The 16,543-nt window shown below is 44.6% G+C and overlaps 1 protein-coding gene across 3 annotated transcripts in view; it reads right to left on the minus strand.

Annotated features, from left to right (window-relative positions):
* Positions 1-16,343, minus strand: part of zmiz1a (zinc finger, MIZ-type containing 1a) — a 76,483-nt gene extending 60,140 nt beyond the window's left edge. For 2 of the 3 annotated variants that reach the window (XM_084561293.1, XM_084561291.1), the window contains exons 1-2: positions 16,308-16,342; positions 1,758-1,834 (exon numbers count right to left, since the gene is read on the minus strand). The gene's annotated coding sequence lies outside the window, so the exon portion shown is untranslated. Of the gene's footprint in view, positions 1-1,757; positions 1,835-16,307 lie in introns of all 3 variants that reach the window. The other variant, XM_084561292.1, reaches the window with a different exon arrangement.
* Positions 16,344-16,543: the final 200 nt, after the last annotated feature.

A 16,543-nucleotide genomic window follows, 5' to 3' on the forward strand; every position in this document is an offset into this window, starting at 1 on the left:
GCAATAGAGAGTCAACACAGACTCAGACGCACGTCAAGTTTGGAGAATGCCTGACAGCACAACTCAGATCCACACAACTTGACGTGGATGAATGTGTAAGTGCTTTCACCGCCTCGCGCTCGCTCCCAGATACACACAAAGAGGCCAGATTGTATAGGAGTTTGCTCACGGACCATGATAAGAAAAAAAAAAAAAAAAAAAAACGTGGTAAATGCGTAATCTGATATGCATGACTTGAGGTTTCTCTCTGCCTTTCTTTTCCTCTTGGAAATCGCAGGTTGCATCCATAATTTACACCAGCCTCCGTCTGTTTCTCTCTTTTCCACTCGGCTCCCTCCCTCTTTTTTTTTTTTTTTTTTTTTTTCCCTCCTCTCTCCATCTCCCCTTCTCTCTCCTGGCAATCTGGCTTTTGCAGCTTTGCTCATTAGCATATTGCAGAATGTGCAGATGCCACCAAGAATTATTCACCTTCCAGCGCTTTGATGCCGTTTCACATGTATACAAACTACACTGTCGACATTTTGCACAGCCTCCCAAACAAAAGCAGAGGGGTAAGGTCGCCCTTTTACTTAAATGCGTTGGGGGCCATAATATGACATCCTTTTGATGATGTGTGATGTTTCCCCGCTTCCTCATTCACCCCAATTACATCATCCACCGTGGTGGTCAAAGGTTTTCGACACTGTGGTGACGACTGATGGGGTGTTTCATCTCTGCCAAGGTTTAAATGAACACTTAATATTCATGCAGTTCGAGGGATAACTGAATGCATAATAATCCGTGCTGTTCAAAGGCTAATTGAACACAATATTCATGCACGTTTTCGCTTCAAATGGAGCCTTGTTCTGCAGGTTATGCAGCGAATGACTGGAGGATGAGGGAAATGGGGATTAGCAGTCATCCTCCTCTTGGAGATTGATATTGGTATTGATAGAGGCAGATCAATGGCCATGCTTGGCAACTTAGCATTGGCTCAACACCGCTAACAGTGCCGCTCAGATTTCAAGCCCCAGGGGCGGCTCTGAAGCGGGGCCGAAAAGGTATCGCCACATGTAAGAATGTGGTCTTGTAAACATCCCTCAAATGGGCTTCCTCTAAATCAACCACATCAGAGGAACAACAGCGATGTAGCGTAGCCCAGAGTGACTTGGCACCACAAGTTGTTTGGGCTTTTCTGACCGACTTGACCCCCCTACCTGACAAGCACCAGCTGTCTACCATGCAAAGAGGAAATGCCATCACCCACTATCATGTAAATCATCACGTAAACATGTGCTTTCATTCAAAACAATGGTGGCCAGCCTCTCCTGCCGATTAATTCAGGATGTTCTGGCGTGTATGTGGTCCGGCAGATTTCTCTGAGAGAGCCTGGACAATAGAACACGGCGTAGTATCAATTTCAGTATCACAGGGAAATCAAAACCCTTTCCTGCACACATGATTTGAGTTAAAAACTGAAAAGTCTGTACGCTGTTTGGCTCATTTGAATCACAAACGCTGTTTCCAATTCAGTCTTGAAAGCACAGTTTTCTGCTTCATTTACGACATAACATGATCACCGGTGCATTCTTTTCCAGGACCAAAGCGCCTGTGTGTGTTTAGTGGCTGGTGTGACGCAACAAAAGACAAAAATCCAAACTGCGGCCATCTTATATAGTTTGTGAAACCGCGCTAAGGCGCTATCAGCGTCGCCGTGGAAGCCGGCGCTTAGCTGTTCGGATGAAGACATACAGTAGGTGACAAATCAGGATCCTTACCAGTTTGGATGGGGACGTTGCTGTGTTTCCTATTAGGCAAAATCAGTTTCTTAATCCTCATCAATCACAGAGTGAGTCTAAAATGAAAGAAAACAGAATGCAGTGCACATCAGGGAGTGTGACAAAACACAATGTGCTTTTCAGTGATAGCAAAACAAGACTTAGGTGGCATCATTTATCGAGATGTAATAAAGCACCCTGTTGTGCATCTGACAAATTGGAAGCACATAACAAGGACCGACAGAGCTGGCGAGAAAACGCGTCTCTAATCCCTGCCAAATATGAAACATAAAATACTTAAATGACAAATACAAGCCGATTCCTTGTCTTCTCCCTGAGTGTTTTGTGCCCATCTAAGGTGCAACAGAAGCTGTCTTTGAACACTCCGGGCTCTAATCACGGAGGAATATTTCTCCTCTGCTTCTGGCTCTCCTCTAAGTGAGATGTGCAGATCTCCTAATGGGACAACCGCCCGCTGCCTTCTAATGCACCAGCGTACTTTACAGAACTGCATCTTTAACTCGCTTATTAATTGTGTTTGAAACTCCCACATCGTTCCATTAATATTCTGCGAGACAGCTCCCAAAAAATCATCCGGCTGACATTTTTATTTTATTTTATTCCTTCTCCACATGTGTACTTGTACAGTAGGCGGAAAGAAGAGACTTGAGCTATCTTCACAAGCTACAGATTGCCCCACATTTAATTACTGTTAACACCAGCGCTAGCAAGCTAAATACGCCTCCATGATTTATTCATTTCCCCCCATATTTGAGTCAAATTAAATTAGTCATATGGGTTTAATTAACTAAATACGATCTGATATTGTAATTTCACACTTGGATATGGGATACAGAGAAGGGTACTTGAGTACAAAGAAACATGGTAAACCTGTGCTCATTAGAGGCTCTTATGTGTAGTCATGTCGGCGTTACCAACAGTAGCATTAGCTGAATGATTGCACCTAATCAAGGTTTACACACTGGGAGGTTACTTTTATTCCTGAAGAATGGGGAACACACGCTCACACCATTATTCAACGTTCCTATTAGTCATCGAACCGAAGCTAATTCAAGTAACTCCCCTCATATTTTCTGGGACCTGTGCTCTGCTAATTATTGTTACTGAAGCCCACGGAACTGCGTTTAGGTGAAATATTAATTTATTCATGCAGTTTAAAGGTGAAGCTCGGCCTCCCCTACAAACACTCTCGTTATTTAGCCCAATTGCAAGATGTCTTTTTTCATACTAATACACTGGACAGAATAATAGAAGTATTGTTTCACTGTAAATAGATTAAACCATGAATAATTTTAATGTCACGGTAACATTAAAATCTGTCTCCACATGCATCTCAAGCTACAGCTTGACATCTGATCTCAGTTTTGAGCTCTGTATACAAATAAAAGTATATTATTTGGGGCTGTAACAGTGGTTCCAAGCCAGCCAACAGAGGTGTATGGTGATATGATGCATTTTTGGGGAAATAATAAGCCGTAAAGCACACATTAAGTTATCTATTTACCTCTACCCTGGTGTTAATTATTTCTGAGACCCGAACAAAGCTCTATACGTGTATCTAAGCTGGATGACAATTTGCACAATACTGTACATATAACTGTATAGCCGTATCCATTACACAGTCATATTTATACTTTTATTCATGTTTATATTACATTCCAATCAATTCTATTCCATTCTGACTTAGATTTAGATTATATATTTTCTTGTTGCTGCTGTTTTCTTTTCTTTTTTTAATATCGCTCTGTTTATACTGAGCATCTTGCAGAGCTGAAAACATTGCACTGTGTAACCTGTCTTCTGACAATAAAGGATATTCTATATGGTCTATATGGACCATAATATCACTGCTGTGCCGTTTGCAGCAGTAAAAGAAAACTCTCAGATTATAAAAGTAAATAAGTACTCCAGTTGTTATTGTGGAAATACGGCAATTTAACTCCTCATGGCTACTCTGCACATCATCAGAAACACGTAGCTAATCAACCACATCCTGATACGTTTTGTCATAAGGGAATTACACCTAGCCTGCTTCTATTCAATAATCTCACTTGTTATTACTGTTTAGATTTATTTTTTATTTAGTTAGTTAACAGTTCAAATCAAAAATATATATATTTTAAAACTCTCTCTCTAGTAATAAACAGATACAACTTACAATGCTCTTGCTGTTTCTTGATCATTCAAAATATCAATTGCACGTCTTTTTTTTTCTTGAATGAATGACTCCGCCTTGCGTAAACGGTCCCTCACTGTGGCCAGGACACGTGCGAGTTCACGCCACCAAAGGAATGTGGTCACATGCGGCCCAGACCAAATCCAAAAGTGGTCTGAGCGATCTGATCTCAAATGCGTCCTCCACGTTTGTTTTTTGGGTGTGTTCACACCTTCACTTTAAGCTGGTCGCTTGTAATCTGATCACTCAGAAAACATATTAATACCAGACCTAACGAGACCTTAGAGACATTTGTGTTGCAAAGAGTATATTTCCAAACACAGAATAATATTTTATACTCAAGCATTTCTAAGTACTTGGGGAAGGTCACTCTTTTGCAGCACATCAATGATGCTTACGTAAATTGATATGCTTGCACCATGGGTTTTTGCGTTCACCTGCACCTGGTTATATCTATTCTGGTGCATCTTTAGTTGACTGAGTAGTTTTAGAGCACGGTATCTAATGCTAATGTGATAGCCCATTCATACAAAGGCTCCATCATGGCACTAAATGAGCTGCGTTGAGTGATATGAAAAAGCATGCAGTAATTTACTGAGCCTCTGTCATGAAACATGAGGCCGGTGAGGCATGTTTTCTCACTCTCACAGAGAGGAAATATGGCTGCTGAGAGCTGCGCCGGCTTGCAAAACGCTGTCACACCGCCTAACGACACAGGCAGAATTATCAGAGAAAAAACAAATGGAGGCATTGATTCACTAGTTGTTTATTTACAGCCCTCTCTGGAGAAGCAATAAATTCCCCTGTTGAGGCTTTGTTTCCCCATCACACGACACAACGGGATGCATGAGAAGAGGGGCGAGCAGGCCACACACACACACACACACCCAGAAACACACAAATGGGAGTAGACGAGCACACACAGACCTACACACAAACACACAAGCGTCTTACATCTGGATTAATCTCCAATGGGCGTCATCACAGATGCCATTAAACGTAGCAGAAGGCGAGAATCATGCAGGAGAGAGGCTGCCATCTGAATAATTTATTCGGAGGCTCATCTTGTCTCACACCAGGGGGATTTCTGCTTTCAATTTACACTGTTTTCCTCCCCACATTCAAATCAGGGAGCAGATTTGTTGTGATTGGCACACGGAAGGTCAACGTTAGCGAGCTAGCGTCAACGCTGTCCTCAGTGGGTTGGTATGCCGGTCTATTAGCGCACAACGGTAGTGTGTGTGCATACGCGCGTGTGTGTGGCAGTCTTTGTTTACCTCGGTGTGTGCTGGGTGACGCTGGAGAATAGGCCTGTGGAGCTGAGAGACATCAGTGTGTGTCTGAGCTTATTAGGCTGCTTTCCAAGGACACAGGAGGATCTAGACATTACACTGGCTGGGGAAAAAACACTATTGCTAATCACAGCAGGAAGATGTTAGGACTGCAGACGCGGAGAGAGGGGTAGGGGAGTAAGACAAAAAAGCATAAGAGAGAAGGGAGGATTGGAGAGAGGGAGGTGAAGAGTCAAGGATAAGAGCAAGTGGGAGGAGGTAAAGAGAAAGGAGAGTACAGGATGAAGTCATGGCTGTCATGCATGTCCTCTCTCTGTGTGTCACACTGGGACTGAGAAAAGGACGGAAAATAGTTCACTAAGGCACAGGTCAACTGTGACAGGATGAGCCGCCATTAGCCAAAGGCACTCAGAGCCTCTGACAAGCAGAAGAAGAAAAGAAAAAAACACTCTCTCAGAGTGACAAACTGCATTTTCAAACCTCCTGTTTGATATTTCCACCATTCAAGGCAGCACAAAGGCGCTGTGTTGTTGTTTTGTTACTGTTGCCGAGTGATTCCTTTGGGAACACGTCAGTCTATTTCACTATACACTCAGTGTAGGTGGCGTACAGTCACAGAACATATTTGAGACGGTGTTTGTTTAAAGACGCTGTCAGAGAGGAGCGTTTGCTGAAATGTAATCTAAACTTGAAAAAGTGGGTTACACGGTTGCTCGGGGGAAACTGTGCTTACCAAGCAAAATGGCCTTGTCATTTCCAGTAGCAAATTGGTATGTGCTAGCTAGCTCTGATGACAGGACTTGGCTGTTTTCTGCCGTTACAGACATGAATGGCCCCGTAGTAGCCAGGCACAGTGCAGTGGTTCAACAAGGCCTCTTTAACCAGCTGAATGACAGGCAAGCAGACGGGCGGCGAGCCAGCCACAAACATTCAGCTCCGGCTGCTGTAATGATGCCAATTCAGCTAGACCAGAGAGAGCCACGTGACGCAGGCCAGAAAGAACCCGGGGAGTTGAAATCTATGAGAGCTTCCACAGTTAGGTCACCGAGCTGCATCTTTCTTCTCTTTCCATGTATCCCACCCCCATATGGCTCCAATTTTTCTCCATTGTCTACGAGTCCTCGCATGTTGACTTTACAAACAGTTATGTTGTCTTTTTGTTACCGTGGGGAGTCCATGAATGTGTGGCTTGCTGCCTTGTTAAACTTTAAATGCCAGTGTCCACAGCCCCAAGCATTGCGTCAGTAGCTCTTTGCACTCTCCACCTTGTGGAAAGCTCCATGCAAACCGAGGGGAAACTCAGCACCAGTATGACACAGCATGCAGGAATGCACCAGCGGATGTGGCTCTCTCCCTCTCTTTCTCCTTCTAGTCAGCCCTCGTCTCCTCCTCCTCCTCCTCCTCCTCCTCCTCCTGCTCTCACTGTGGGCAGGTCCATATGCACCCAGTAATTATCAAGGTTATTTTCTCCAGAGGGCCAAATCCCTGTTTATGGGCATGAGCATGTGTCACAGGGCCCTGGCTGTCAACCCACAGGACGCTGACTCCGTCGACAACCCCAGAGAAAATCTCCGCTTCAGAGACACTGCGGTTGCCAGATCCTGCAGTCGCTTTGCTTTTTTCGCTCCCATTAAAAAAAAGAAAACAAAATAGCGATTTTCGGTAGCTGTGTCACGACCTCAAGTGAGACAGCAAAAACGATGAGTTTGTGCGAGGTTACGGCTATTTCTGGAAACCACACGCCAAACAAATAGTATCCACTCAGCATACAGAAACATTAATACTCACTGAACCCAAACAAAACTGCAGAGGTGAATATTTCATTTACAGTATAGGCTACGGGGTTGTTTATTTATTGCACTCATGAGGGCAAAGAGTGCATGTTTTATGTTAGTTCTGCAGAACTGTGAGATGATTTTTTTTTTTTTTTTTTTTTACAATTATTGGTTCAGTTCAATCCCTTCCCAGAGCCAGACACCCCTGGAGAATTGTGACCTGAGCTACAGCACACATTTCCTTTTGGCAATGGCTACAGAGGAAGTGAAGCCCGTGAAAGGCTGGTGGTTAACAAGACCTGTAAAAAAAAAAAGAAAAAAAAACACTAACCAATCCAACAAGGTAGGTATTATACCCGTTAATTAGAGGCAAACAGGAGGCAACTTGGTTTTCTGAATGGGATACAGAGTAGGCTTGTTCCTGTGTTACAGTAGGCTCATCAGCAAACAAGAGCCTGGAGCAACCTGAATTGCGAGCTCAAAAGTAAATTTGCATGTAACAAACTGTTAGCCAGGGTCAGAAGTGCACACACACGCACACACAAACACACACACACACATACTGAAATCGGCTGCTCCCTTCACAAAAGCTGCTTCCTCTCCGTTTCATCACGCAGGCCGGGGCTTTGTTGGTGTGCGGAAATGCCTCCAGAGGGAATGAAAATACTGGCAAGTCCCTGCAGCTCTTTCTGGAGAGAGAAACGCGGGGAAGGAGCCGGGTCCTGCAGCTGCAAGATCACTCACACACGCAACCACACACGTATGCCAAGTGCCCGTGTAGGTTGAAGGCTCCGGTTACGAGCAGAGATAACCGTGTTAACCTAAAGAACATAAACACCGGTGTGCGTTTACAGGGCTGTCAGGGCACCGGAGGACTACACTAACACTGACAGTACAGAATCCGAAAGTTGGTCTGATGTTGTCACGGCAGCCACAAAATTACAGGCAACGTCACTGCGAAAGCTCATACCGCTGCTAAAATCGGCCCGGGAGAATTAAGTGATTCCTGCAGTCGTCGCTGTCTTGGTGAGAGATCCCGCGAAAGAATCCAAAAAAGGTTAAGAAAAGTTGAGCTATTTAAGGAACTTTAAATCTCGAGTGCCGTCTAAACCTTGAAACTGTAGTGCCTTGTTACACATCTATCCATTTTTCTCCACCAGCATCCAGTTTGAGGTTTCACACATTCATGCCTTCAGGGAACGCCAAACTTTATCAAAGTTGGGCACACAGAGAGAAGTGCAGACTTCACATTCACTCAGCGCGGACTCCGTTATAACCACAGAGCCACCGTGCAGCACAATGCCTCACTAATGCTCTTAAATTTTTTTGATATTCCATTACCTCACTCCATGGCCATCTCGGTTGGTAAAAAACACATGTTTGTAATCAGACGACAGAACTCCCAACAACAGATGACTGCAATCAAACAGTCAATGGTCAGCACTTAAGGCAAAAATACACCGTATTAGTACGGGGAAACAGCAAACCATGATTTAGAGGAATTCAAGAGATTGGACCATTGTTTGAGTAATGAACGTACAGGCAGTGAAATCATCCATGTGCTTTTCCAAATCCTTCCCCCTCGATATGTTAAATGATAGCCATCATTATGACTCGTATTATCCGGCATAAGAGGTCCAAATTTTAGGCAAACAACCCGCAAACATTAAATGTCTGTAACATGGGCCAGCCAGGATCATTTTTGGAGGTATTTTGGGTGAGCACACAGCGATTTTTCAGCCTCACACTGTCTCACTGAGCCACCCACACTCACATTCTGTTGACCCAGAAAGTTTAAAACAGTATGCTATTTTTATTTAATATTTCATGTAAATTGTACCTCCTACTCAAACCTGACAGACTCGGCTGCCAAACACCAGGTCCTTTTCTGACAGCTGTGACAGGTTTTCCAAGCTAACACTAGCGCCCCGCTATCGCACTGTGTGTATGGTAAAAGCGCCTTCCGGTCTTATTGTCAAAGGTTCGGCTAATTTAGAGCGTCTACTACGAAATCGGATAACGCTGTACTCGTGGCCTCCACTGGAGCTTTCACGTGGGTTGAGGAAATGCAAGGGTCAAACTGGATCAGTAAGAAAAAGGCTTCATTGTGGATAATTTATCCGTTATCTTTATTCTGGTACATACAGTGCATTAATTAGTAGTTGTCAATCTGAAGAAGACAAAGCACTTCAGAAACTCATGCACCAAACCATAAACACACCAGCGGCAGAGAAGCTGCAATGAAAGGTCTGCTCATTCGCACCAGTTTGGGGCTCAACACCTCGCTCTGTCTTCACAGGCTGGCGTATGGACATCATTAAGGGCTGTGTTTCAGTGGTTGCAAAGGAAAAAATACCTTTGCACGCAATTGGTAGCCTAGAACCAATCTGGATGATTCTGTTGTAAACCATGGACGTTTCCCAGCATGCGTTCCTGTCTGTACTACATGTAAAACGTCATCACTTGCTGCCCAAGCAGTGCTCCGGGTCAACACATTTGACCAATTACATGATGACAGTAAAACTACCATGTGTGCAAGTTCAAAGTTCTTTTACTTGGCAATGATAAATGGGCAAAGTCAACACAATGGCACTCAGACAACTTCTTACGTCCCTGTTGAACTTTGCAGAAAGGTCCAACAGATTATTCCAACACAAAACACTTTTAGACAGGGGAAGTTTAGGACAACGTCAGGACAGGACAGGGAGACATATTGATATATTGGTACTGGTTGATTAGGTTGGCTTCACTGTACTCTATTGTGTAGCAGTTAAGCGCTTGTTATCTCTACAATACAATGATGGAAGATGTATAAATGTACTGGCTAAGGGTGTAACATTAAAAAAACATACTGGATAAAACTAATCAGAACTTTTATGTAACTGTAATCTAAGAAAGCTGGTCTGCAGGAAGCAGTTTACCGTGCTTATATTTTGATTGTCTCAACCATAGACGGTATAAAGATGGAAGTCGGAACTGCTCCTTTAAAAGTGAAGCCAAAGCAAGTAGAGCTCCCCCTGGTGGCTGGCTGCAGTAAAGGTCATAAGCTCCACCCCCTCCATGTTAGTGGATGGGACTTGCGCCAAACTAAAACACTAAAACACACGTTGAATCTTTTTTTTTTTTTCAAGGATGTTTCTGTCATTTCAGGTAGTTACTGTAATGCTAATGCATGTCCAATTGTCAATTGTTCGGATAAGTTTCGTTTAAGTTAGGTATGTGACGCTATAGAAACGCGATGTGACATAATGGCGACTACCAGTTTCCATGCCAACCACTTCATAAAGTGGACCGTGAGAGTTAAAAAAAAAAAAAACAACTTTAAAAACAAGTACAGTGTATAGTCCAACATTTCCTTGTAACTGATGTAGAGCGTAGTATTAATTAACCAAAAATGTGAGTCTGACGGAAGTGTTGGTAGCGTCATCGATATCGCAGCTCAGCATGGCTCCACTGTCAGACCGTACTGTGCAGACTCTGGCTCCAAAGTTGCAAGTTGGTGCTGCATGTGCAGGGAAGTGGGCACACGTTGTCCATATTTATATACAGTCTATGGTCTTTAACCAACGAACTGCACAAAATGGCCCTTTAACAGCAGGAAAAACTCAAACTTTTCACCAAACAACCGACTGAAGTGCTGCTTTAACAAAGACTTATCGGGGGGGAAACGGATTCTAGATCCACTGGCAGAGTGGAGGACCTTTTAAGACAGCTGCTCGAGTTTCTCTCGCTGTCACTCTCGCTCACGCACACACACAGATACACCAATGAACACACACTCCACTCCCTCTCTCCTTTTTAGCCAGTGACAGCAGGCACCCAGTGATGACACGAGGAGTGTCTCTGGCAGCCAGTAAGGCAGCACTAAACAGACAGAAATATCTGCTCTGACAGACGGACAGAACGTCACCCACTATGACATGCATGCAGCTGTCACTGAGCTTACAGCTCCTCTTCCCAACCCCGTGGTTTGATTTTCCTTTATGCAGTTCTTTCTCCGATGTTTCCCTCATTCTTTTTCCATTCGTACAGCTATCATATACTATAGCGAATAGCCATCTCTACATTTGGGACATTGTGCTTGGCTTATGGCCACAGAGGAGGAGGAGGGAGATTCGGTTTCATGAGGCCAACTGTTGAGCACACAACTATCCTCCACTTAATCAGCACTGGCCTGCAAAGGACCAGCTCTTTGCTCCTTTCATTTGTTCATTCTTTTGTTCTTACTTTTTTCGCTTTCACACAAGAGTCTGTTCTCAATCTCTCTCTGTCTGTTTAGCCCTCCCGTTCTCAGTAACAGCCGTTCTCAATTAGGAGGGTCAGGGAGCGGAGCGCAGAATAACTCCGGCTCTGGTATCTGGAGCTGGAAGGACCCAAAGATCAGCAGCAACAAGAAACCACTGCTGTAGCGTGCCGCGCGGAGAACTGGGCTGTGGCTGTGTGTTTGCATGGGTGTGTGTTGCATAAATCTGAGCTGTGTCAACAGGTTGTCAGCGACCTCTGACTTCCATGTTTAAACACACACGAACATGACAAAACTGCGAACGTTGTGACTGACGCAGAAGCCGCCCTCTTCCGCTGGAATATCCGCTCAATTTAAAGATGTTAAAACAATGGAATAATCACTCGCGCACAGCCGGGCACACCCATGCACCAAATCTTCGCCCCATGGAGAGAGCTACTTTAATTGCTTTGTTTCAGTGGTCCCCTCTGAATGGGAGAGAAGCTGGCGGCTGCAGTTTACAAGACACATCTGCAGGTGTTGTATTTCAAACTGAGAAAATCAAGCTGCGAAAAGGAACACATACACTAACACAGACACATGGATAGAGGAATATTCAGACGGATTGTCTCTCTGTCTCTTCCTCTCTCGCGTACACACACACACACACACACACACACACTGCAGGTGCAGCTCTGCTCAGAGCTTCCCTCAACGGCATCGAGACTGGAATCGCTGGCACATGTGAGCGAGGTGATATTGAAAATCTCTTAACATCTGTGTCTCTTCCTGAAAAAAAATACTGACTTTAATGTGAGACGACGTAGAATATATGACAAGACAAAGCCGAGGCGCAGTATATTGAGCACAGACCTGTCAAATTGAGAGAAAGGGTTTGCTTATCAATGGGGCTCCTGCTATGCGGCTGACGCTTCCCAGTAAGAGTTAGACACTAAAAGTATGACAGATCCAAAGCCACCAAACACGGCTGAGGGTTATGTACGTTTTCAATAACCCCTCCATGGCTGGTGCAGTTTGTGGAGAAACTTTTGCTGCCACACAGCCACTGCTACTCAGTCTCGCCATCCACCAACTCCTTAGAAAATCGCTCATTCAGAGCCATTTTCACCCTTTTAATTTGAAACCTCTCGTGGCAGTGTCTCTATGAGAATCAGGTCTGTTTGTTACAGCTGAGAGTCAAGTAGTTTGGAGGATCTTGGCTAGCGTGGCTCCTAATTCACCGAAAGAAAGAGCAATCAGCCAAGCTTCAGATGGCACCCAACAGATTCAATCTCCCTTTCTTCAAGCATCTCCATTGTGATGTTCGCGCACACACTGGTAAGCCTGCCGCACTGCACACATTTCTGGTAATCTATGCAAATAGGCCACAGATGGACAAGAATGTATCTAATTGAGAGACATATGTGTCACACTCAAAAATTCTTACATCTCCCTGTGTTTTTTTTCTTCGCTCTCGTTCTATTCCCGTCGCCGCTCGTTCATTCACAAGGAGTTACGTGCGACTTGCGACGCTGGCGTCGTGCCACGCCATTTGTGAAATTATTCAAATGAGGACACCGTGTTTCTTTTGTTTACTGGGGCAAGGTTGGAGCATTCATGAACGCCATTTCTCACTCTCGCGCCGCCTCCCCTCCGCCTCCCCCCTGTCTCTCTCCGTGAATCCTGCTGCGGCATTGGAGGAACGTCCTAGGCATTATGAGAAGCCATTAATGAGTGTGTGGCGTGGCGTGCTGTGATGCACGGCATATTACAGCCATTCATCAGAGTCAGGAGACACTTGACAGGCGGACAGCCAACAGGTTGTGTAATCATATAACACAGCCATGTCGGGCCTGCCACAGCTCCGTGTCCCATTCAGGCCTCTAATGTTGTTTTCCTCTGGGTAATTGACAATGCCAGACAGAGAGACCCAGTGATGGATAACATAATGGACCGACCGGCACACAAAGATGGCGGCCTACTGGAGTGATGTCATTTTAGATTATACCACCATTTGGAGAGATTTAAAGGGAAATTACGGTTTCTTGACTCCTCTCTTTTATTTGTCATGATAATTTTGTACATCCTTAACATTTGCTGGGAGCTGGAAACATGAACCGGTCCCAAATTTCCAAAAGCCATAAGACACGTTCTGTCAAACGAACTGAACTGCATTTTAAGGTACATAAAAGTCCGCCTTATCCGCCAGGACCTACCGCTATGTCATGTGTTAAGTCAACAAAAAATGGAAGAAGAGACACCAGTGTTTATCCTGGGCCATAGCTGACTGCAGCAAAGTTTGGCTTAGCCTCACGAAAGAAGACGGAGAAAAGTGCGACACCTAAAGATAGGACATTTCGTGGACGAGGAGGGAGGGAGCACCTCTCCACCTCTGATTCATCCCCAATAACCTGTGATCATACACTAAATGTGGCAAGAATAAAGGTATTTGCTCTTAAAATGCTGTTCATTTTCATCATCTTTTACTTCTTCTTTGTAAAAAGTAAGATAAGTAAAGACGCCTCAAATATTGGTAGTTATCTATATTACACTAAAAATGTTGAAACAAGCTATCTTTCTGTGAACTGTAATGAAGGTTTTCAACATATAGCCTGAGTTATAATTATGTAAAGTTGAAACTGCCACCGAGACTAAAGAAAACTACCAAAAAGCATTCATCGGTTACGACAATTGTCAAAAAAAAATGACAAAGTTGAAGTAAATTACAGTGCTCCGGGAAGGTGACGCCGAGGAATGTGCGTCGCCCGACTCCCCTGCTCGACGCAACTCTCGGCTGCACCAGGGAAGAGAAAGAGAAGAGGCCCCCGAGGCGGCGTTAGACATTGTTAAGGATAGCAAGTATCCTTACACAACCTGTTCTGCTCTGTCCCTAAGCTGGAAGGGAGAAGACAATGTTCTCTCTCATCCTCCCACTCTCACCACTTTATACCTCTGCTTGTTTGTGAGATTCCTCTTGCAGCACACCATCCAAAAAGAAAAAAAAAAAAGGGCCAGCTTGTGTATGTGAGAAATGGGCCAAAAGGAACAATAACCAAAATGAATATCCCCAGCAAGGATAAAAATACACATTTCTGCGTTTTGAACATCACCACTGTCTCCTAAGTTGGAGGCAAAACTCTTCAGAGGAGGACAGGTTTGAATGGACCCACATTCTATTTGTGCACCGTCTGTTTATGCATCACATGAGCAGTTTTGCCTCAGATAAACCGTAGTCTGGAAAAGTAATCAATGCAAACAAAGGAAGGAGAAAGAACAAAAAGGGACGAGGGTGCAGGAACACCGAGTGGTGGGTGAGAAACGAAAAAGAAAAAGGAACACTTGGAATTGGTTCCTAAAGCCTGTGTCAACAGAGTGGGTTAGGGGCCTAGAAGGGTTTATGTCACAATACAAAGAAGACGTCCTCCTAAACATCACACACAAATGCACTCTTCCTCTATCCTCAACCTTAAGTTCAGCGCTGCACAAGGGCCACATTGTTCAGTGTAAACAGGGACTGCGCTACGTGGTGCTAACATTAAGCATGCCTCCAGTTAAAGCTACAGGGGGAAAATGCTCCTCGGTAAACTGCAGCGGTCTGTAACATGTTTGCAGCAATGATAGGCTTTCTAGACAAATTAAGCCAAAGGAGCTCTGCATTACTCATCCTGGCTGCCTGGCTGGCTGTCTGGCCAAATTCTGCCTCAGCTGCACAGTTGTTTGATCAACTGTTGGTGCATAGTGTATGTGTTAATGCGAGAGGAGGAGAAAAAAACAGATACAAGTCCACGGGCACCCGGGCGAGATAAATACAGGATGACAGCAGCAGAGAGAAGCAGCAAAACTCGTCTTCCTATACTTTCATGTGTCTGCAGTCATGCGCTGTCACATTCTGCAGCTCTTTTCTTTCGCCGCGCGTCACTTGTCACTCTGCCGACGGTCGCCGCGTGTGTGCGCGAGTGTTAAACTTTCTGCCACTGTCTGTGCTCTGAAGCCCGTGTCCTAATCGCTCTGGCTGATCCCTGCTAGTAGTCTTGTACGTGTGCGCAGCATCCGCCTGTCTGTCCGTCCGCCCATACGTGAGAGAGTGCACGCGGGACAGATGCTCCGCATGCAGCGCCACTGCTCGGCGTTCACACACGCCCGCACTCGGGAAGATTAAATAGCAATTTATTTATTTATTTGCTTCCTGATCTACACACGCCCATTCTTCAAAGCTCCCCCGGTCATGCTTCTTAATCCCTGGCTGCAAAGAATGCAGGAGGAAAAGCAACCATAGAGTATAAAATTGCAGCTGGACCTACTTCAGTCTGTCAAGATAACTACTTTTGTTGGGCAATATATTGTCCCAGAAATAATAATGATAAACAATATTATGCTAATTTTTAAACTATTTTGTGGCACCGATACCTGAGCCCCGGCCATGGTGAAACTCCAGAGATAGCAAGAGGAGAATGCTGATCTGTTCTGGCCATGTCGGCTAAAATGACAACCCTAGACCTACTTTAGATGATAAACCTTTCAATAAACAAATAAAGAGCAAAGTCACAATAAGCTCTTCAAAGTATCACATTTCAGTCAGTAGTGTGGTGCTGATGTTCAGTTTGTAGTTTCACTAAAGTTAAGGTTTATGTCTACAACCATAACTCTGACTATAATCTGTCTCCCCTATTCCCCAGTCTGGCATATGCTCAATGAAAAGAAAATGATAATTTTTTATTTATTTATTTTTTTTGGTGGAAACAAATGGTTTTTGAGTCATAGCTTCATGGTTTTGTTCATTTCTCCGAGTATTGACACTGGCCACAAGCTCCTCTGAGGGGACTGGCTGGATTTTTTAGCACAGCTCCTCATAAACAGCAGCTGCAGACTGCTCAGTTCCCAGTTCCTCCTCGGCCGCCAGCCCAGGAGGGTCCAATCAAAACCAGCCACATTACTCCCTCACTTTGCCTTTGCACGCCAGGTCTGCTCCAAGTCGAGAAAAAAAAAAAAAAAAAAAAAAAAGCCAGGGCAGAACCAAAGAGCGTGCACAATCGAGGAGGTGTGGAAGAAGAAAGATTCATTTACCTGCGTGAACTTTGGCCTCGGTGGTAGTGGTGCTGTGGTCGCCACCCCGCCCCCACCCCACCCTTCATGTATTCCTCACGCACGGTCGCTCGCTGACCTCTCCTTAAGTGGTGATCTGAGGGGAAGAGAGACGGAGGGAAAAGGCTGTTAAATTTCTTTTAATGGAATGCCAGGGAGAACCTGGTTCAGACAGAGGACAAATGTATCACAGAGAAATACACCCCGTTGTTGAAAAA

The sequence above is a fragment of the Chelon labrosus genome (assembly GCF_963514085.1).
Source record: "Chelon labrosus genome assembly, chromosome: 15".
Lineage (NCBI taxonomy): Eukaryota > Metazoa > Chordata > Actinopteri > Mugiliformes > Mugilidae > Chelon > Chelon labrosus.